The 22,604-nt window shown below is 38.4% G+C and overlaps 1 protein-coding gene across 4 annotated transcripts in view; it reads right to left on the bottom strand.

Annotated features, from left to right (window-relative positions):
* Tgap1l12 (GTPase activating protein testicular GAP1 like 12) overlaps nucleotides 1-22,604 on the bottom strand; it is a 697,215-nt gene that overhangs the window by 532,073 nt on the left and 142,538 nt on the right. The window lies entirely within an intron of this gene.

The following is a 22,604-nucleotide window of genomic DNA, read 5'->3' as shown; positions in this document are numbered from 1 at the left end:
CCAAACATTGGAGTGAGAAAAGGATCCGTTTTGGAGGAATTAGAGAAAGGGTTGAGGCAGCTGAAGGGGCTAGGAAACCCTATAACAACAATTCCAATAAACCAGAGCTCTCAGGGACTAATTCTTTACTTAAAGACTACACATGGACAGGCCCATGGCTCCAGCTTCATATGTACCAGAAAATGGACTTGTTGGACACCAATGGGAGGAGAAGACCTTGGTCCTGCCAAGGCTGAACTCTTCCCCCACCCCCAGTGAAGGTGAATGTTAGGGGGGAGATAAGAGTGTAGCTGGGGAGGGAGAGCACCCTAATAGAAGAAGGGGATGGGAGGTAAGATAGGTGGCTTATGGACAGGGACCCAGGAAAGGGAATAATTGTTGATATGTAAGTAAAAAATATTCGATAAAAATAAAAGAAAAGAAAGAAAATTCTAAATACCCAATCACAAAAAAGCAAGATTTGAATTTAAAAATCACGTCTCATGATGATGATAGAGGAATTGAGTACAAACATAAATATCTGCCTTAAAGATATACTGGAGAACACCTGTAAGCAATAGTAGAAGCCCTTAAAGAGGAAACACACAAGTCCCTTAGAGAATTACAGGAAAGCACCAGCAAACAAGATAAAGAATTTAATAAAACCATCCAAGATCTAAAAATCTAAATAGCAACAATAAAGAAATCACAAAGGGAGACAGTCCTGGAGTTAGAACAACTAGGAAAAAGATCAGAACTTACAGACCCTGCACCCAAATACCATGGGGATGAGAGTAGCACATATAGAGCTGCAGACAGCAGGACAGACTGACACTTCTGCCCACCTCTAGCCACATCACTGGTCCAATGGAAACTGCATAGTGCTTCTGAACGCAGGATTATAGGAACAGTCAACTACTTCCTACCAGTACTATTCTGGCCTGCACCCATAGCTGAACTCAACTGAAACAGTCAAACAGTTCCCTGCACCCAAATCCTGTGGTGGAGAGAGCTGGACCTTCAGAGGTGCAGACATTCCTGAGAAATCTAAGGAGACAATCCTCTGCCCACATTCCTGACCCAAGAAGGAAGTGCCTAGTGCCAGCTGTTCCCCCTGGGTGCAAGGGATAAAGAGTAGTCAGGGGCAATACACACCTGATTCATGCCTGTCCCAAGAGCTGAAAGACAATCACAAGGAATGCCTACACACCTGAGAGCAGAGCACCTATTCCCAGAAAGGGCAGAAAGAAGACAGGAAAACAGTTCTACAGGAGTGCTAACACAGAGGCCTACAGGAGGGTCAAGCCACTGTCAGAGACAGCAAGAGAAGCTAACACCAGAGAAAACCGGATGGCAAGAGGCAAGCATAGGATCCTAAGCAACAGAAACCAAGACTACTTGGCATCATCAGAGCATAGTTTTCCAACCAAAGAAAGTACTGAATATCCAAACACACCAGGAAAGCAAGATTTAGATTTAAAATCACATTTTATGATAATGATGGAAGACTTTAAGAGAGACGTAAATAATTCCCTTAAAGAAATGCAGGACAACACAAATAAAGAAGTAGAAACGCTTAAAGAAAATATACAAAAATTCATGGAAGAATAATAGGAAAATACAACCAAACTGGCAAAGGATTTGAAAAAATAACCCATGATTTAAAAATGGAAATTGAAACAATAAAGAAACCACAAAGAGAGACAAACTTGAAGATAGAAAACCTAAAGAGACCAGGAGTCAGATAGACAAGCATCACCAACAGAATGCAAGTGATAGAAGGGAGAATCTCAGGGGAAGAAGGTACCAAGGAATACATCAATACAACTGTCAAAGATAATGTAAATAGCAAATAGCTGTTTGCCAAAAACATCCAGGAAATCCAGGACATAAAGAGAAGATCAAACGTAAGGATAATAGGTATGGAAGGGAGTGAAGGCCTGGAGAGATGGCTCAGAGGTTAAGAGCACGGACTGCTCTTCCATAGTTCCTGAGTTCAAGTCCCAGCCACCACATGGTGGCTCACAAGCATCTGTAATGGGATCCAACGCCCTCTTCTGGTGTGTCATAAGATAGTGACAACATACTCACAAAAATAAAATAATTAAATCTTTTTAAAAAAAGAAAAAAAGAAAAGAATAAATACTCCCAACTTGAAGGGCCAATAATATATTCAACAAAATTATAGAAGAAAACTTCCCTAACCTAAGAAAGGCATGACCATAAACATGTAAGAAGCATACAAAACTCCAAATAGATTGGATCAGAAGAGAAATTCCTCCTGTCACATAATAGTAAAATCACCAAAAAGCACAAAATAAAGAATATTAAAAGCAGTAAGGAAAAAAGGTTAAGTGACTTATAAGCAGACCTATAAGAATTACAAAAGATGTCTTGCCAGAGACTATGAAACAGACTTGGACAGATGTCATACAGACCCTAAGAGAACACAAATTCCAACCCATGCTACTGTATGCAACAAAACTCTCAAACTAACATTCAGGGAGAAACCAAGATATTACATTACAAAACCAAATTTTTACAAAATCTTTCTACAATTCCAGCCCTAAAAAGGATAATAGATGGAAAACTCCAACATAAGGAGAGAAACTTTGCCATACAAAAAGCAAGATTATAATCTCATTGTAATAAAACCAAAAGAGAAACACAAACATGATTCCGCATCTAACAATGAAAATAATAGGAAGCGGCAATCAGTATTCCTTAATAGCTCTCAATATCAACAGACTCAATTCCCCAATAAAATACATAGATTAACAGAATGGATATGTAAAGGGGACCCAGCATTTTGCTGCATAAAGGAAACACACCTCAGTGATAAAGGCAGACACTACCTCAGAGTAAAAGGCTGGAAAACAACTTTCCAAGGAATTGTTCCGAAGAAACAGTCTGGAGTTGCCATTCTAATACTGAATATAACTGGCTTTCAACCAAAGGTCATCAAATAAGTTAGGCAAGGATACTTTATATCCATCAACGAAAAATCCACCCAGATGAACTCTCAATCCTACGTATCTATGCTCCAAATGTAAGGACACCTACATTCCTAAAAGAAACCTTAAAGCTCAAAGAACACATTGCACCTCACAGGATAATAGTCAGTGATTTCAACATCCCACATTCATCAATGAGCCTATCCAGGGCTCAAACTGCATATGTAGCAGATAATAGCCCGGTTGTGGCACCAGTGGTAGGGGTAGCCCTTGTTCCTGCCAAAGGTGGACCCCCAGTACAGTGTGTTGAGGGTCGGTGAATGTGAGGGAACACCCTTATGGGGAAGGAAGAATGGTATGGTAGCTTATGGACAGGAAACCGGGAATGGGAATAATCTTTGAAATTTAAAAAAGAATATATACTAAATAAATATTAAAAATTTAAAAAGTAATAGGTATGCTTCTGTTTATTTTGTTAAGAACACATTTTTCTTCCTTCCAATTTCTTTAACATCTACTAGCATTTAAATTTTGATAGTAAATGGATGTTGCCAAGGGATAGTGCACCATTGTAAATTTACAAATATGTTTGCAATTGTAGGAGCAGTAGTTATACCACATTAGGCATATTTGAGACAGTGTTATTGTTTCATCTGAACATGAGATATTATTTATGTCACATTTACAAGGGAATTGTAGTGGCGATTCCTAGTTGTCAATTTGACTATATCTGGAATAAACTACAATCCACAATGGAAGGCTCAGCTTTGATCCTGATCTTGAGGCTAAGATATAAAAGTTTCTGACCTGAATCTTGGCATGAAGAACTTGTGGCATTGTGGCTATGAGTCCCAGGAGACTAAGGAAAGGAGATCTCTGCGTTCAAGATCATCTGGCACAAAGCAAGTCTCTGATCCAGGTATAATGGTGGTACATACCTTTGATCTGGAGACACACCTCCTGCTGGAGACATACATAAGGTCATTGGAAGAAGGAAGACTCTTTCTCTTCGCCTGCCTGCCTTGTGGGACTGTGCCACTGCTGCTGATCATTGGCGAGGAGTTGGAGTACAGAATTAAGTCATCAAAAATTCTCTTACTATATATAAGTATACCCATAAGTTTTGTGACTCTAGAGAAGTTTTATACATCATTCTTTGTCTTTTTTGAAGGTTAGTTTCTTAAGTGTTTTAGGTAGTTTAGATATTATCCCCTTGTCTGATAAAGGCTTAGTGATGATTCTTTTTCAATATGTGTGTTGCCAATATGTCTATTGATAGTGTTTTTTGCTATACCGAAAGTTTTCAGATTCATGATATTCCCATTTGTTGATTGTTGATATTAGAACACAAGCCTTTAGTGTTGGCCCGAAAATTTCCTCCTGTGCCAATGATTTTGAGATTCTTTCCCACTTTCTAGTCTATTAGATTCAGTGTATCTGTTTTTTGTTGAGGTCATTGATTCTCTTGGACTTCAGGTTTGTGCAAGGTAACAAGTATAGATTTATTTTCGTTTTTATACAAATCAACTGCCAGTTAGACCTGCCCTATTTATAGAAGGTGCCTTTTTTTCCACTGTATATTTTTGACCTCTGTGTCAATGGTCAAATGTGCATAAGGATGTGGTTTTATTTACAGGTCTTCAGTTCTATTTTATCACTCTATCTGTCTCTGTACCAATACATATCATGCTGTTTTTATTATTATGGCTATATATTATAGATTGTGGTCAGAGATGGTGATTCCCCCAAAGTTTTTGTGTTGCTGAGATTTCTTTTTGCTATCCCATGTGTTTTGTCTTTCCATATATAAGTTGATAATTATCCACCCCAAGTCTCTGAAGAATTGTCTTGGAATTTTGAGGGGGATTACATTAAATTAATATATTACTTTTGGTAAGATAACCATTTTCACTATGTTCATCCTAACTATCCATGAGCATGGGAGATCTTTCTATCTTCAGGGATCTTCTTTGATTTCTTTCTTCAGGGATTTGAAATTTTTGTCATACAGATATTTCACTTGTTTGATTAGAGTTATACCAAGATATTTAAGATTATTTTGGCTATTGTGATAGGTGTTGTTTGCCTGATTTCTTTCTCAGAATGTTTTAGTGAAAGCTAATTATTTGTTTGAGCTAATTTTATTTCCAGCTACTGTGATGAAATTTATCATATGTAGGAGGTCTCTGGTTGGAAAGAGATATTTTAAGTTATGTTGGTCCAGTTCAGAGAGAAGAAATTCAACAAAATGATGAAGTAAATACTTGACATAAAGTTCCAGAGAGAATACAGATCAAAATCAAAGAAACATTTGCACTTAATCTTAACCATTTTATCCAGCATCAAGTTATCTAAAATACTTTATAGCATCTAGTATCATTTACATCAACATCTCTGTAAACAAATGAACAGTATCACTGTGCTAAATCTGAGATACCATAGTAGAAAGAAGAGTTGTGACCAAGATAGAAAGAAATTACTTTGTAATATTGTAGATACTGTCAAAAGGAGAGCTGTGCATTCAAGATTAAATTAATATGGTAGAAATTTACACAGCTATTGATCTGCAAAAATCACTTTTGTCCTAATGACACAGACATTGACATCCTTGTACTGTAGTTATGAAATATACATTTGTCTCTCCTTATATTGGAATATGTTTTCTCATTTATAATTTTGGAAGATAATCATGACTTTATAAGTGAGAAGCTTAAGAATATCAAGCTAGTAACCAACTAATAAACCCAGTGGATGTTCCTACAAGTAAAAGTATTTTAATTATTAGAAAATGCATCCGAGAAAAGTTCCCAGAGTAATAACATCAGAAACGTGAGAGGAAACAAAAATCTTAAGGATATAAAATGTCTAAAGGAAATATAACAGGAGGAAAGTTATAATAAGTGGGAATTATTGACCAATACTTGGAGTCCTACTTAAGCAATTATTTTAGACTATTATTTTTAACAATAATTGAAAGATTATAAACTACATTAAGAGATATTTGAATATATAAGTCTGTTGTTTTAGATAAATATATTTCTGAAAACTTAATGTGCTGTTTAAATAAATGAAAAAGATGGTTTGGGTAATATCCACTCATTCAAACAGAGGAAAAAGAATAAACATGATAAATTAGTGTGCTTAAACTAATCCTTAGAGAGAAAGCTCATTAAATTGAAGTTGTTTCCATTAAATCAGATAAGTCATTCTATGCAACAGGCATTTTAGTCCCTTGACCAGCATTTATGAATAACTTACTATTAGGTATAAATTTATGTTGAGTATTTTATACAATAAAACTTAGGTAGTTTCAGGATCAGATTCTAAATGGATAGACTATTTCTTTAGAAGACAAGTATTTGATAAGAAAGGTCCTATACATCCTGAATCAGATGGTGGATGCTTTATTGTGGTCAATGCAAAACCACGACTCTCATTTTTCCTTATGTATAAAATAAATCTCATCCACAGTTTTCTGTGCTTCCACTGATTCCATGGCATGTGTTTTCCCGTGACTCTCCTCTCTCAGATTCACCCTTCCTCTCATTAAATAGAATGCCACCTGGTGATATCAACCAAACATGACATTACAAGATGCATTAAGAATAGGTACAACCTCCAGACTGATTTCCAGAATGGTTGTACCAGTTTGCAATCCCACCAACAATGGAGGAGTGTTCCTCTTTCTCCACATCCTCGCCTGCATCTGTTGTCCCCTGAGTTTTTGATCATAGCCATTCTCGCTGGTGTGAGGTGAAATCTCAGGGTTGTTTTGATTTGCATTCCCCTTATGACTAAAGATGTTGAACATTTCTTTAGGTGTTTCTCAGCCATTTGGCATTCCTCAGCTGTGAATTCTTTGTTTAGCTCTGAACCCCATTTTTTAATAGGGTTATTTGTTTCCCTGCGGTCTAACTTCTTGAGTTCTTTGTATATTTTGGATGTAAGGCCTCTATCTGTTGTAGGATTGGTAAAGATCTTTTCCCAATCTGTTGGTTGCCGTTTTGTCCTAACCACAGTGTCCTTTGCCTTACAGGAGCTTTGCAGTTTTATGAGATCCCATTTGTTGATTCTTGATCTTAGAGCATAAGACATTGGTGTTTTGTTTAGGAAATTTTTTCCAGTGCCCATGTGTTCCAGATGCTTCCCTAGTTTTTCTTCTATTAGTTTGAGTGTATCTGGTTTGATGTGGAGGTTCCTCAGAAAATTGGACATTGAACTGCCTGAGGATCCAGCTATACCTCTCTTGGGCATATACCCAAAAGATGCCCCAACATATAAAAAAGACACGTGCTCCACTATGTTCATTGCAGCCTTATTTATAATAGCCAGAAGCTGGAAAGAACCCAGATGCCCTTCTACAGAGGAATGGATACAGAAAATGTGGTACATCTAAACAATGGAATATTACTCAGCTATCAAAAACAACGACTTTATGAAATTCGTAGGCAAATGGTTGGAACTGGAAAATATCATCCTGAGTGAGCTAACCCAATCACAGAAAGACATACATGGTATGCACTCATTGATAAGTGGCTATCAGCCCAAATGCTTGAATTACCCTAGATACCTAGAACCAATGAAACTCAAGACGGATGATCAAAATGTGAATGCTTCACTCCTTCTTTAAAAGGGGAACAAGAATACCCTTGGCAGGGAAGAGAGAGGCAAAGATTAAAACAGAGACTGAAGGAACACCCATTCAGAGCCTGCCCCACATATGGCCCATACATATACAGCCACCCAATTAGACAAGACGGATGAAGCAAAGAAGTGCAGACCGACAGGAGCCGGATATAGATCGCTCCTGAGAGACACAGCCAGAATACAGCAAATACAGAGGCGAATGCCAGCAGCAAACCACTGAACTGAGAATAGGACCCCCGTTGAAGGAATCAGAGAAAGAACTGGAAGATCTTGAAGGGGCTCGAGACCCCATATGTACAACAATGCTAAGCAACCAGAGCTTCAAGGGACTAAGCCACTACCTAAAGACTATACATGGACTGACCCTGGACTCTGACCTCATAGGTAGCAATGAATATCCTAGTAAGAGCACCAGTGGAAGGGGAAGCCCTGGGTCCTGCTAAGACTGAACCCCCAGTGAACTAGACTGGTGGGGGGAGGGCGGCAATGGGGGGAGGTTTGGGAGGGGAACACCCATAAGGAAATGGAGGGGGGAGCGGGATGTTTGCCCGGATACCGGGAAAGGGAATAACACTCGAAATGTATATAAGAAATACTCAAGTTAATAAAAATAATAATAATAATAATAAAACTACTCTTGGGTAAAAAAAAAAAAGAATAGGTACAAGCAAAGAACACTGTTGTTAGGACAAAATGGCAACCAACAGATTGGGAAAAGATCTTTACCAATCCCACAACTGATAAAGGGTTTATATCCAAAATATACAAAGAACTCAAGAAGTTAGACCGCAGGGAGACAAATAACCCTATTAAAAATGGGTTTCAGAGAGAGCCCGTGGGCAGCACCCCACGAGCGAACCTGAGCCTCGGGACCACAGGTAAGACCAAAATTTCTGCTGCACGAAAGCTGCCTGGTGAGCTTGGGACACACGGAAGCAGAATTTCTCTAGGACCGGCACGTTCTGTGTTTAGCGGAAGTCCCACACCCGCGGATCCCGGCCCGCAGCAGCTCTCTGCTCCCAGACCGGGTGAGAGAGAGACCCAATCACCTGGTCAGGTGGGGACTCTGGAGGCTGCAGAAGGAAGAGACCACCAACACTGCTCACCCCTGCCCACATCCCTGGCCCAAGAGGAAACTGTATAAGGCCTCTGGGCTCCCGTGGGGGAGGGCCCAGGAGCGGCAGGACCCCTGCGCCTGAGACACCGCCGGAACCTGAAAGAAACAGACCGGATAAACAGTTCTCTGCACCCAAATCCCGTGGGAGGGAGAGCTAAACCTTCAGAGAGGCAGACAAGCCTGGGAAACCAGAAGAGACTGCTCCCTGCACACACATCTCGGACGCCAGAGGAAAAAGCCAAAGACCAACTGGAACCCTGGTGCACTGAAGCTCCCGGAAGGGGCAGCACAGGTCTTCCTGGTTGCTGCCGCTGCAGAGAGCCCGTGGGCAGCACCCCATGAGCGAACCTGAGCCTCAGGACCACAGGTAAGACCAAATTTTCTGCTGCAAGAAAGCTGCCTGGTGAACTCAAGACACAGGCCCACAGGAACAGCTGAAGACCTGTAGAGAGGAAAAACTACACGCCCGAAAGCAGAACACTCTGTCCCCATAACTGACTGAAAGAGAGGAAAACAGGTCTACAGCACTCCTGACACACAGGCTTATAGGACAGTCTAGCCACTGTCAGAAATAGCAGAACAAAGTAACACTAGAGATAATCTGATGGCGAGAGGCAAGCGCAGGAACCCAAGCAACAGAAACCAAGACTACATGGCATCATCGGACCCCAATTCTCCCACCAAAGCAAACACGGAATATCCAAACACACCAGAAAAGCAAGATCTAGTTTCAAAATCATATTTGATCATGATGCTGGAGGACTTCAAGAAAGACATGAACACACTTAGGGAAGCACAGGAAAACATTAATAAACAAGTAAAAGCCTACAGAGAGGAATCGCAAAAATCCCTGAAAGAATTCCAGGAAAACACAAACAAACAGTTGAAGGAATTAAAAATGGAAATAGAAGCAATCAAGAAAGAACACATGGAAACAACCCTGGATATAGAAAACCAAAAGAAGAGACAAGGAGCTGTAGATACAAGCTTCACCAACAGAATACAAGAGATGGAAGAGAGAATCTCAGGAGCAGAAGATTCCATAGAAATCATTGACTCAACTGTCAAAGATAATGTAAAGCGGAAAAAGCTACTGGTCCAAAACATACAGGAAATCCAGGACTCAATGAGAAGATCAAACCTAAGGATAATAGGTATAGAAGAGAGTGAAGACTCCCAGCTCAAAGGACCAGTAAATATCTTCAACAAAATCATAGAAGAAAACTTCCCTAACCTAAAAAAAGAGATACCCATAGGCATACAAGAAGCCTACAGAACTCCAAATAGATTGGACCAGAAAAGAAACACCTCCCGTCACATAATTGTCAAAACACCAAACGCACAAAATAAAGAAAGAATATTAAAAGCAGTAAGGGAAAAAGGTCAAGTAACATATAAAGGGAGACCTATCAGAATCACACCAGACTTCTCGCCAGAAATTATGAAGGCCAGAAGATCCTGGACTGATGTTATACAGACCCTAAGAGAACACAAATGCCAGCCCAGGTTACTGTATCCAGCAAAACTCTCAATTAACATTGATGGAGAAACCAAGATATTCCATGACAAAACCAAATTTACACAATATCTTTCTACAAATCCAGCACTACAAAGGATAATAAATGGTAAAGCCCAACATAAGGAGGCAAGATATACCCTAGAAGAAGCAAGAAACTAATCGTCTTGGCAACAAAACAAAGAGAATGAAAGCACACAAACATAACCTCACATCCAAATATGAATATAAAGGGAAACAATAATCACTATTCCTTAATATCTCTCAATATCAATGGCCTCAACTCCCCAATAAAAAGACATAGATTAACAAACTGGATACGCAACGAGGACCCTGCATTCTGCTGCCTACAGGAAACACACCTCAGAGACAAAGACAGACACTACCTCAGAGTGAAAGGCTGGAAAACAACTTTCCAAGCAAATGGTCAGAAGAAGCAAGCTGGAGTAGCCATTCTAATATCAAATAAAATCAATTTCCAACTAAAAGTCATCAAAAAAGATAAGGAAGGACACTTCATATTCATCAAAGGAAAAATCCACCAAGATGAACTCTCAATCCTAAATATCTATGCCCCAAATACAAGGGCACCTACATACGTAAAAGAAACCTTACTAAAGCTCAAAACACACATTGCACCTCACACAATAATAGTGGGAGACTTCAACACCCCACTCTCATCAATGGACAGATCATGGAAACAGAAATTAAACAGTGATGTCGACAGACTAAGAGAAGTCATGAGCCAAATGGACTTAACGGATATTTATAGAACATTCTATCCTAAAGCAAAAGGATATACCTTCTTCTCAGCTCCTCATGGTACTTTCTCCAAAATTGACCATATAATTGGTCAAAAAACGGGCCTCAACAGGTACAGAAAGATAGAAATAATCCCATGCGTGCTATCGGACCACCCCTTCCTAAAACTGGTCTTCAATAACAATAAGGGAAGAATGCCCACATATACGTGGAAATTGAACAATGCTCTACTCAATGATAACCTGGTCAAGGAAGAAATAAAGAAAGAAATTAAAAACTTTTTAGAATTTAATGAAAATGAAGATACAACATACTCAAACTTATGGGACACAATGAAAGCTGTGCTAAGAGGAAAACTCATAGCGCTGAGTGCCTGCAGAAAGAAACAGGAAAGAGCATATGTCAGCAGCTTGACAGCACACCTAAAAGCTCTAGAACAAAAAGAAGCAAATACACCCAGGAGGAGTAGAAGGCAGGAAATAATCAAACTCAGAGCTGAAATCAACCAAGTAGAAACAAAAAGGACCATAGAAAGAATCAACAGAACCAAAAGTTGGTTCTTTGAGAAAATCAACAAGATAGATAAACCCTTAGCCAGACTAACGAGAGGACACAGAGAGTGCGTCCAAATTAACAAAATCAGAAATGAAAAGGGAGACATAACTACGGATTCAGAGGAAATTCAAAAAATCATCAGATATTACTATAAAAACCTATATTCAACAAAATTTGAAAATCTTCAGGAAATGGACAATTTCCTAGACAGATACCAGGTATCGAAGTTAAATCAGGAACAGATAAACCAGTTAAACAACCCCATAACTCCTAAGGAAATAGAAGCAGTCATTAAAGGTCTCCCAACCAAAAAGAGCCCAGGTCCAGACGGGTTTAGTGCAGAATTCTATCAGACCTTCATAGAAGACCTCATACCAATATTATCCAAACTGTTCCACAAAATTGAAACAGATGGAGCCCTACCGAATTCCTTCTACGAAGCCACAATTACTCTTATACCTAAACCACACAAAGACACAACAAAGAAAGAGAACTTCAGACCAATTTCCCTTATGAATATCGACGCAAAAATACTCAATAAAATTCTGGCAAACCGAATTCAAGAGCACATCAAAACAATCATCCACCATGATCAAGTAGGCTTCATCCCAGGCATGCAGGGATGGTTTAATATACGGAAAACCATCAACGTGATCCATTATATAAACAAACTGAAAGAACAGAACCACATGATCATTTCATTAGATGCTGAGAAAGCATTTGACAAAATTCAACACCCCTTCATTATAAAAGTCCTGGAAAGAATAGGAATTCAAGGCCCATACCTAAACATAGTAAAAGCCATATACATCAAACCAGTTGCTAACATTTAACTAAATGGAGAGAAACTTGAAGCAATCCCACTAAAATCAGGGACTAGACAAGGCTGCCCACTCTCTCCCTACTTATTCAATATAGTTCTTGAAGTTCTAGCCAGAGCAATCAGACAACAAAAGGAGATCAAAGGGATACAGATCGGAAAATAAGAGGTCAAAATATCACTATTTGCAGATGACATGATAGTATATTTAAGTGATCCCAAAAGTTCCACCAGAGAACTACTAAAGCTGATAAACAACTTCAGCAAAGTGGCTGGGTATAAAATTAACTCAAATAAATCAGTTGCCTTCCTCTATACAAAAGAGAAACAAGCCGAGAAAGAAATTAGGGAAACGACACCCTTCATAATAGACCCAAATAATATAAAGTACCTCGGTGTGACTTTAACCAAGCAAGTAAAAGATCTGTACAATAAGAACTTCAAGACACTGAGGAAAGAAATTGAAGAAGACCTCAGAAGATGGAAAGATCTCCCATGCTCATGGATTGGCAGGATTAATATAGTAAAAATGGCCATTTTACCAAAAGCAATCTACAGATTCAATGCAATCCCCATCAAAATACCAATCCAATTCTTCAAAGAGTTAGACAGAACAATTTGCAAATTCATCTGGAATAACAAAAAACCCAGGATAGCTAAAGCTATCCTCAACAATAAAAGGACTTCAGGGGGAATCACTATCCCTGAACTCAAGCAGTATTACAGAGCAATAGTGATAAAAACTGCATGGTATTGGTACAGAGACAGAAAGATAGACCAATGGAATAGAATTGAAGACCCAGAAATGAACCCACACACCTATGGTCACTTGATTTTTGACAAAGGAGCCAAAACCATCCAATGGAAAAAAGATAGCATTTTCAGCAAATGGTGCTGGTTCAACTGGAGGGCAACATGTAGAAGAATGCAGATCGATCCATGCTTATCACCCTGTACAAAGCTTAAGTCCAAGTGGATCAAGGACCTCCACATCAAACCAGACACACTCAAACTAATAGAAGAAAAACTAGGGAAGCATCTGGAACACATGGGCACTGGAAAAAATTTCCTTAACAAAACACCAATGGCTTATGCTCTAAGATCAAGAATCGACAAATGGGATCTCATAAAACTGCAAAGCTTCTGTAAGGCAAAGGACACTGTGGTTAGGACAAAACGGCAACCAACAGATTGGGAAAAGATCTTTACCAATCCTACAACAGATAGAGGCCTTATATCCAAAATATACAAAGAACTCAAGAAGTTAGACCGCAGGGAAACAAATAACCCTATTAAAAAATGGGGTTCAGAACTAAACAAAGAATTCACAGCTGAGGAATGCCGAATGGCCGAGAAACACCTAAAGAAATGTTCAACATCTTTAGTCATAAGGGAAATGCAAATCAAAACAACCCTGAGATTTCACCTCACACCAGTGAGAATGGCTAAGATCAAAAACTCAGGTGACAGCAGATGCTGGCGAGGATGTGGAGAAAGAGGAACACTCCTCCATTGTTGGTGGGATTGCAGACTGGTAAAACCATTCTGGAAATCAGTCTGGAGGTTCCTCAGAAAATTGGACATTGAACTGCCTGAGGATCCAGCTATACCTCTCTTGGGCATATACCCAAAAGATGCCTCAACATATAAAAGAGACACGTGCTCCACTATGTTCATCGCAGCCTTATTTATAATAGCCAGAAACTGGAAAGAACCCAGATGCCCTTCAACAGAGGAATGGATACAGAAAATGTGGTACATCTACACAATGGAATATTACTCAGCTATCAAAAACAACGAGTTCATGAAATTCGTAGGCAAATGGTTGGAACTGGAAAATATCATCCTGAGTGAGCCAACCCAATCACAGAAAGACATACATGGTATGCACTCATTGATAAGTGGCTATTAGCCCAAATGCTTGAATTACCCTAGATCCCTAGAACAAACGAAACTCAAAACGGATGATCAAAATGTGAATGCTTCACTCCTTCTTTAAATGAGGAAAAAGAATACCCTTGGCAGGGAAGGGAGAGGCAAAGATTAAAACAGAGACTGAAGGAACACCCATTCAGAGCCTGCCCCACATGTGGCCCATACATATACAGACACCCAATTAGACAAGATGGATGAAGCAAAGAAGTGCAGACCGACAGGAGCCGGATGTAGATCTCTCCTGAGAGACACAGCCAGAATACAGCAAATACAGAGGTGAATGCCAGCAGCAAACCACTGAACTGAGAATAGGTCCCCTATTGAAGGAATCAGAGAAAGAACTGGAAGAGCTTGAAGGGGCTCGAGACCCCAAAAGTACAACAATGCCAAGCAATCAGAGCTTCCAGGGACTAAGCCACTACCTAAAGACTATACATGGACTGACCCTGGACTCTGACCCCATAGGTAGCAATGAATATCCTAGTAAGAGCACCAGTGGAAGGGGAAGCCCTGGGTCCTGCTAAGACTGAACCCCCAGTGAACTAGTCTATGGGAGGAGGGCGGCAATGGGGGGAGGGTTGGGAGGGGAACACCCATAAGGAAGGGGAGGGGGGAGGGGGATGTTTGCCCGGAAACTGGGAAAGGGAATAACACTCAAAATGTATATAAGAAATACTCAAGTTAATAAAAAAAAAATGGGTTTCAGAGTTAAACAAAGAATTCACAGCTGAGGAATGCCTAACGGCTGAGAAACACCTAAAGATTTGTTCAACATCTTTAGTCATAAGGGAAATGCAAATCAAAACAACACTGAGTTTCCACCTCACACCAGTGAGAATGGCTAAGATCAAAAACTCAGGTGACAGCAGATGCTGGCGAGGATGTGGAGAAAGAGGAACACTCCTCCATTGTTTGTGGGATTGGAGAGTGGTACAACCATTCTGGAAATCAGTCTGGAGGTTCCTCAGAAAAGTGGACATTGAACTACCTGAGGATCCAGCTATAGCTCTCTTGGGCATATACCCAAAAGATGCCCCAACATATAACAAAGACACATGCTCCACTATGTTCATAGCAGCCTTATTTATAATAGCCAGAAGCTGGAAAGAACCCTGATGCCCTTCAAGAGAGGAATGGATACAGAAAATGTGGTACATCTACACAATGGAATATTACTCAGCTACCAAAAACAATGACTTTATGAAATTTGTAGGCAAATGGTTCGAACTGGAAAATATGATCCTGAGTGAGGTAACCCAAGCACAGAAAAACACACATGGTATGCACTTATTGATAAGTGGCTATTAACGCAAATGCTTGAGTTACCCTAGATGCATAGAACACATGAAACTCAAGAAGGATGACCAAAATGCGAATGCTTCACTCTTTTTAAAGGGGAACAAGAATACCCTTGGCAGGGAATAGGGAGGCAAAGTTTAGAACAGAGGCAGAAGGAACGCCTATCCAGAGCCTGCCCCACATGTGGCCCATTCATATACAGCTACCAAACTAGATAAGAAGGATGAAGCAAAGAAAGGAAGGCCTATAGGAACCGGATGTAGATCTCTCCTGAGAGACACAGCCAGAGTACAGCAAATACAGAGGCAAATGCCAGCAGCAAACCACTGAACTGAGAACAGGATCCCCGTTGAAGGAAACAGAGAAAGGACTGGAAGAGCTTGAAGGGGCTCGAGACCCCATATGAACAACAATGCCAAGCAACCTGAGCTTCCAGGGACTAAGCCACTTCCCCAAGACTATACATGGACTGACCCTGGGCTCCAACCGCATAGGTAGCAATGAACAGCCTAGTAAGAGCACCAGTGGAAGGGTAAGCCCTGGGTCCTTCCAAGACTGAACCCCCAGTGAACGTGATTTTTTGGGCGAGGGCGGTAATGGGGGGGGAGGAAGGTTAGGTGAATAACCATAGAGAAGGGGAGGTGGAGGGGTTAGGTGGATGTTGGCCTAGAAATCAGGAGAGGGAATAACAATCAAAATGTAAATAAGGATTAACCAAGTTAATAAAGATTAAAAAAAATAAATACCCAATTTAATAAAGATGGAGTGAAAAGAAAAAATGCATATTAAATAAATATTGGTGTTTACTAAATGAAAAAATAAAAGAATAGGTACAAGCTTCCATATCAAATCTGGACGAGGCAACTGAATAGAAGGAAAATCATCCCAAGAGCAGGTTAAACGTAGATTACCCTACTTCCTCTGTTAGGAGCCCTCTGAATATCTCAAGCTATCCAAGCACAGTTGTATGTGGGGGACCCAGTGAATACCCACGCAGGCTCCCTGACTGCCACTTGAGTCTGTCTGAGCCTCTCCTACCCTGGTTAATGACTCTGTGGGCTGTGTTCTCATGATATTCTTGTGCCTTGTGGCTCCTACAATCTTTCATTCTCCTCTTCCACTGGGTTTCTTGTGCTTTACCTTATCTTCTCTCATCTTAAAGGCAATAAATTACAGTAATTTTTATCCATTTTGAGTGACCATAAGCCGGGAACACAGATTTGGTTTACTGTACATTCAATGTTTCTATATAAAAGTAGTTTCAAACATTTACAGGACACATAGAGTCCTAAAATACACATTACTGTGTATATGAGAGAAACAGCTATATGAAGATGGCAGGAGGAATTTTATAAGGGGAAAACTCATCTGATGACATTCTTAGATTTCCTTTCATAAAAGCTAGTGGTCTGCTAAGTTAATAAGTTCACAGAAGCTTTCTATCTGTTAATCACAGGGTGTTAGTTCCCAAATATAGTTAGCAGGGAATGGTTATTTAGGAGAACCAGAACTTACCCCAAGGTAAGTTAATTGGGCTCTGGCATGCAACATTGCACTCTCCCCTGTCGTGAAATTCTAATCAGTTAGTCTGTGAAGGTACCGCTTCATTTTAAAGAGTTCTCATTCACATAGGAACGGATAGTGAGACAGTTTAAGCTATGATACAGAGAAATTAATTGACAGCTATTTGTGAAGCAGAACTATGAGCAAAATGAAGGGAAGGAAGTAAACTGTAATCAATAGATTAGAACAGAATTCCAGGCAAGGGGAAAGAGTAAATGAATCTATAACTTACAACATGCTTAGAATATCACAGGAAGCTCAGTGAGGCTGGTTTGCAGTGAAGAATGGGCTTGCTAGATAAATTAATGCTCCCCGCTCATGTTTTAGTCTCCTCAGTTGAGCACCTATACAGCTTGTCATAAGTGTCCTGGATCTCACTTCTGAGCACTGTGGAGAAAGCTTTCAGCAGAACTACTCTAGTTTCACAAACCACTCTCAGCTGGGGTTTCTAAAATGCTTAGGAAGGATTGCTTCCACTTTTTTACATTTTTCAATGGGAAGTCACTTTCTATTAAAACTTACTATGTATAAAAAGTTTTTAAAAATACAATGTACTATAGTTTATATTTGTTTTCCTCACTAGTGTTCAGAGAGTCTCTCTGGGTATCTGCTACATATAATGGATTATTAAAATCCTTGGAAATTAAACTCCACATGTAAACCTCACTTCTTACATCTTTTCTCTCTCACACACTTTTCTTCTTATGAGAAGTATGAGCATACACACCAGAAAATAGAGCATATTCTGTATCATGTCTTCCAAAAGCACTGTTTGCTTTTTCCAGCATCATGACTAAGTAGACTTGGCAGTGGGAAATATTTTGGCAAAGTTGAGGTATGAATTCCTTCTTGCATTTTAGTATGGGCCAAATGGATGAATAGATAGGAGCTCCCAGCCCTGAAGTAGGCCATGCCTAGAAGAACTAGTCATTGGCACAGTTACAGTAAATCTGAGGAATTCTTTGACTTGTATTCCTTGGCATAAAGAAAAGCAGACAAATCACCTTAAAATGCATTAACGTTAAATTATTGTTATAATTTAAAAAATTCTTTCAATTTGTGTATCTTCATATATGAAGATAAACCTATCATGAAAAAAAGAAAACATATACTTAAAACCTATGTTTGAGACATAGTACTCGACTATGTCATATCTTTATTACAATTTACATTAACTTAAATTTACAGAATAAAACTAAGGAATGTCTACTTTAGGATTTAATAGAAATCCTTGTAAGTTCTCAACTGAATATTTATATATGACAAATTGTTGATACCTGTACATGTACTTTAAATACCCAAAATCTTGTAACTATTTTGTGTTATTGATTATATTTATCATATCTACATAATTTTAATTTATATGTGTATCCAATTTAAATATTAAATATTTTAAAAGGTGTTTTATTTATGTTATAAATTTAATCCCATAATTCCAATGTATTCTATACTGTAGAAACTTCTTTAACATTCAAAAACCTCATTGTTTTACTATATAGTTATTTTCCTAAAAGTTGATATGTATTTATTTTTCAGGGTAAATGTACTGACAGCAAGTGAAGGAGTTTTGGTAGTTAATATGTTAAACACATCTCTTTTAATATTTAACTTCTCTTTTGCTTTGAAATGTAACTAATTGTGCAGTTTTCAAATGTAATTCTAAGACTATGCTGTGTAATTATAATAATATATGATAGCAGGATTCATAGATCAAGGTTTTAATAAGATCATACATGTAATCAAGGTGAGTAGTGCCTTTTGAGTGAAATTACTGACTGTCTTACAAAAATCAAGAATGGGACCTGAGATCTTATGTGTTATACATGAATGTTCTTTATTCAGTTTTTTTGTTGTTATGTTTACTATATGAAGATAGACAAATTGAAAGAATTTTTTAAATATTCATGTCCTAATGGATCACTGTAAACTGAAATTCTATTATCAGCTCCACATTTTAATACCAGTTCAGTAACAAATAATTGTATGGGAGACTTCCTTTCCTGTTTTAGATAAGGTTATATTTTCATAATATAACAATTATTTAAAGTAATATATGAATAGAAATTAATTTTTCTCTCTTCAATAATGGAACCATTGAAGTGAACCAAGGAGTAAAATTTACTGATGTACTCTCAATGGAAATGAACTTCAAAGGCTATCAGTTAAAAATAAGAGACAACAAAGAATGTTAAAAGTGGCAAAGGAAAAGACCATACAACATACAAAGGTAGACCTATCAGACTTAAAAATGATATCTCAACAGAGTCTCTAAACCAGGAAGAGCCTGGACAAACATATTGCAAGCTCTAAACATCACAGATATTAACCTAGACTACTATTCCTAGAAAACTCTCAATTACATAGATGGAAAAAAAGATATCCAAGACAAATCTCAAATTAAAAAATATCTATCCACAAATCCAGTCATGCAGAAAATACTAGAGTTCTAAGATAATGGACCCATGAAGCCAATTACAGTAGCCACTCTAACATCTAATAAAAGAGACATTCAACTAAAATTAAACAAAAGACACAGGTTCCTTCATACTCGTCAAAGGAAAAACCTATCAACACTAATTCTGAACATCTCTGCCCAAAATACACGGGATTGCTACATTTGTCAAAGAAACATTACTAAATCTTAAATTGAACATCAAGCCCCACACATCGATGGTAGGCAACTTCACATCCCCACCTTTGTTGCAGATTTTTCTTTACTTTCTTGGGTGTTCAAGCATCCCCATGCCACTCCCAATAGCCAACCAGAATTCCATACTCCTATCCTGTTTCTTGCTCCAACCCAGCTCTCTCGCACCATCTGCCTTCCCCTGCCATTCCATTCCCCCTTTCAACCCAGGCTCAAGCATGCTTGCTTTTGCCTTCCTTCTTGTCCAGCACTTTGGGTGTGTGGAGTGTAGCATGGGTAGCCTGTATTTTATGGCTAATACCCATTTGCAAGGGGTGTATGTCCTTTTGGGACTGGGTTACCACACTCAAGATGATATTCTCAAGTCCATCCATAGAATTATCGTATCCTTCAGCATAAATGCTAACATAATAAAATACTAAAAGGTGTTGTTTACCTAGATAGATGTTCTATCTTGCTGATTTTTTTCATAAACACTATTTCTTAAATTCTATATAAAAAAGTGATAATAGAACTTATAAAATCAGGCATCATCAAAATTAAATTATTTTCTTTCAAAAGACAATATGGAGAAAATAAAAAAAAAATGAAGTTCAGAATAAAGAACTTGAAGTAGTTTATCCGAAGAAAAATGTATACCTGAGTATCGAACAAAATGTTATAGCTAAAAATACCAAATTGTAAAGTTAAAAACTGGCAATTGTGATTAATTATCTTACTAAACCAAAACATGAATGGCCAAAAATAAATTGAAAATATTCAAACACCAATATATTTTAACCAATATAATTGTTTATTATACTTTGTTATTCTTAGACCTCATCATAATATGTTAATTTTACATTAACATTTGAAAACAACAAAGGAGGGAAAATTAAAGACAACCTTAATATTCATATTTTTTCAATAATATCAAAAATGCTAGACCACACTGTTATACAGGCAGATATCCTCACTAATTAAAGGCCCCAAATGACAGTTATTAACTCATACATTTTTCTCTAGGCATTGAATTTTCTACCTTAGAATTGTTTTCTATACTGCTGAACTAAGCTGTTTACTTTGCATACCATTTTGAATTTATAACTTACGATGAAGTTATTTATCCCCTCCATTCCTTCCCCTCTTGCTCTGCCTTCACTTGTATCAATTTTGCATTTTGTTATGTTTTTACAAATTACCTAATTTCAAATTTTGGAGTAATTTGAGAAGTTGAAATACTGAAAACTGTATTTTACTCTATTTAATTTCTATGTATTTATTTGGAAAAATGAGCATGGAACCATACCTGTGCTCATAGGACATGTGGAGATCACAGCACAAGTCAAGGGAGACAGTTACTTTCTTCATATCATTGCTAGGAACTGAACTCAGTACAAGAGATCTGAACTCAGTGAGACAACTTGAAATTACTCCTGAAATAAACTTTAAAGAAATTTATTACAAATCCCATAGTCTCAGACTTTTTAGTGTCACATTCAGTTTATTCTGTTTCAGAGTTATAAGCTGGATTTTCTTAACTCACATTATGTACATTTGAAATCTAAATCACTTGTCATGGCACAAAGTCTTCTGATAAGCATATGGATGTTTACATACAACCATTTTATCCATTTCAACACTGGAAATCCAGTGGGGCCATTTTCATTTTTTACATATATATTTTCATTAGATTTTTTTATTTACATTTCCAATGTTATCCCCTTCCACAACCACCCACACACCCACCCCTTCACATCTCCCTGTGTTGATATTCCTCTACACTGGGAGTCCATCTATGGCAGGATCAAGGGTTTCTCCTCCCTGTGCTGCCCCACAAGACTATCCTGTTCTACATATGCAGCTGGAGCCATAGTTCTATCCCTGTGTACACTTTGGGTAGTGGTTAATCTCTGTGAGCTCTGGTTGGTTGGTACTGTTATTCTTATGGGGTTGTAAACTTCTTTAGCTCCTTCAATCCTTTCTATAACTGCTCCAGACCCCTTTCTTGGTTCGGAGGATGGCTGCGAGCCTCTGCCTCTGTATTTGTCATGCTATGGCAGAGCCTCTCAGGAGACAGCTGTATCAGGCTTCTGTCAGCATGTTCTTCTAGACATCAGCAATACTGTCTGGATTTGGTGCGTGTATATATCTGGGCTGGATCCCCAGTTAGTGTTGGCTCTGAATGGTCATTCCTTTAGTCTCTGCTTCAAACTTTGCCTCCATAGCTCCTCTTATTAATACTTTGGTTCCCCCTGTTTTTATTGTATATGATTGGACACTATGAGCTAATCTGCTGTAAGTGTAGTTCTAAGTATGTCAGTGTTGGTAGGTAGTGTCACTTTTAAGGGACTAGGTTTACAAGAAATATCCGTCATTGAACGTGCTGTCTTTTGAAGAGATTAATGTTTAACTGAAAGTTTTAGTACTTTCTTCAATACCATTTTCAGAGAGTAAAGCCCTTTCTTCCTGTCTGGGTTCCTTTCATAGCAGGTAATTGCTTGTAATGACCCAGATATGGGGCTATTTGCTGTGATATGACATAGTCAGAGTGGCATGAATAGAGGATGAATGGAGATTATAGAATATATCTCATTACAAAACAGTAAGCAAAATAAAATAAACTTGTATGTCTAGTTTGGGGAGTATAATAATTTACATAAGTATATTTCTATTGGTTTTGATCAATATATATCATCTATCCATGTATGTATGCATATATGTATGCAAGTACCTATCATATGTCTACACCTCTATTATATATCATATCATATCAATATCTATATCCATATCTATATCTAGATTCATCTATATCTACCTATCTATCATCT

This window comes from Rattus norvegicus, chromosome 2 (assembly GCF_036323735.1).
Source record: "Rattus norvegicus strain BN/NHsdMcwi chromosome 2, GRCr8, whole genome shotgun sequence".
NCBI classification, from domain to species: domain Eukaryota; kingdom Metazoa; phylum Chordata; class Mammalia; order Rodentia; family Muridae; genus Rattus; species Rattus norvegicus.
The sequence above is the reverse complement of the archived record's forward strand: the minus strand, read 5'-3'. Positions and strand labels throughout refer to the sequence as shown.